Source organism: Malania oleifera, chromosome 5, assembly GCF_029873635.1.
Source record: "Malania oleifera isolate guangnan ecotype guangnan chromosome 5, ASM2987363v1, whole genome shotgun sequence".
NCBI classification, from domain to species: Eukaryota; Viridiplantae; Streptophyta; class Magnoliopsida; order Santalales; family Ximeniaceae; genus Malania; species Malania oleifera.
The window spans coordinates 111,056,435-111,057,291 of record NC_080421.1 but is presented as its reverse complement, the minus strand read 5'-3'; the positions used below and the strand labels follow the sequence as shown (position 1 = coordinate 111,057,291).

General features: G+C 34.2%; 1 non-coding gene across 1 annotated transcript; it reads left to right on the top strand.

The window, feature by feature from the left end:
* Positions 1-393: 393 nt before the first annotated feature.
* Positions 394-466, top strand: TRNAA-UGC (transfer RNA alanine (anticodon UGC)). The gene has a single exon. It is a non-coding gene; the product is annotated as a tRNA-Ala (tRNA).
* Positions 467-857: the final 391 nt, after the last annotated feature.

The window sequence follows — 857 nt, the reverse complement described above, 5'->3', positions numbered from 1 at the left end:
CCAAGTGGGATACTGTTGTGCAGGAGCTAGGAAATGCTGAGCTGGAGATACGTGAGGAGCTGGAGAAGCGTTGCAAGATGGAGCTGTTATCCACCATTTAATTTAAATGGATGAAGCTTCTCTTTTTGATTTATTGTATTTAATTGTAAATTGATTATCAGCCCTATAAATAGAGGAGCTGAGGAGAGTTGTAAGATGTACAGAGCACAAAGAGAAGAAATAGAGAAGAAATGAGAGGAAGAAGAGAGTGTGAGGAGAGAGTTGTATTTTTTCAGAGAATTTTTAGTGAATTTGTGGTGTGCTCTGTGGACGTAGGTCGATCTTGACTGAACAACGTAAATTTCTGGTGTTATAATTTTTTGGTTGCTCATAGGGTCTTAATAGAAACAATTCGGGGATGTAGCTCAAATGGTAGAGCGCTCACTTTGCATGCGAGAGGCACGGGGTTCGATACCCCGCATCTCCATTTCCGCAACTTTATTGTGTACAATATTTAAAAATTTATCCTTTTAATGATTGAAATTTTATTTATTAAACATGTAACTCTCAACGATATGTAAAAGAAAAAAGTCCCATTAGAAAAAGAGATTTCCCAAAGAATAATTAATTACTCATGATATCAAATTTAGTGAAGTTAATTTTTTAAAAATTTCATTTATGAGAATATGGTGTTTCACTCATAGAATTATTTTCATTTAGTTGGCTTCAAAAATATTTTTGTGAAATGAAATTTTTGAAAATTTTATTTATGAGAGAGAATGTAACGCCCTGAACCCATAAACCCGGGTCCAATGTGTTATAACCTGATAATATCCTGATAAATCATAATTCATAACATACATACGCAGCGGAAAACA